Source organism: Sinocyclocheilus anshuiensis, unplaced genomic scaffold, assembly GCF_001515605.1.
Source record: "Sinocyclocheilus anshuiensis isolate Anshui unplaced genomic scaffold, SAMN03320099.WGS_v1.1 scaffold767, whole genome shotgun sequence".
Taxonomy (NCBI): domain Eukaryota; kingdom Metazoa; phylum Chordata; class Actinopteri; order Cypriniformes; family Cyprinidae; genus Sinocyclocheilus; species Sinocyclocheilus anshuiensis.
The window spans coordinates 1,119,471-1,119,936 of NW_015551124.1; positions in this window are offsets into that span (position 1 = coordinate 1,119,471).

The window sequence follows — 466 nt, forward strand, 5'->3', positions numbered from 1 at the left end:
CTTAACTTTTATAAAGAATATCTCTTTGGATTTGAGACTTTAGTCTTTGCAACTTTACAGATCTTCTTTATGCACCAAAAGCTTGTATCACTTCAAAGAGAAAGGAAAAATTGAAATCGCATCATATGACCCCTTTAACAATAAACACAGACCATTGCATGCAATGTATATCTGCTTGACGTCTACTGCCATCCTTCAAGGCCCTCTTGGCAGTAAACACAGATTTTTGCATGCACAATCTGCCCTCATTTACTATTATAGTAAAACAGATCAGTGCATGCAATTATTTCTTCTGGAATCAAAACCCTTTTTCTTTTTGTTCTTTAAATTTGGAGGAGCATTTTCGAGTGTCTATACCACCCCCGGCTGACTTTGGCAAACAACATTTATTATATAAGCAAAAAAAACTGCCTACCTTTATTATTTAGTGGCCACTAAAAATGTTGTTCGTCAAGCCAGCCCAACG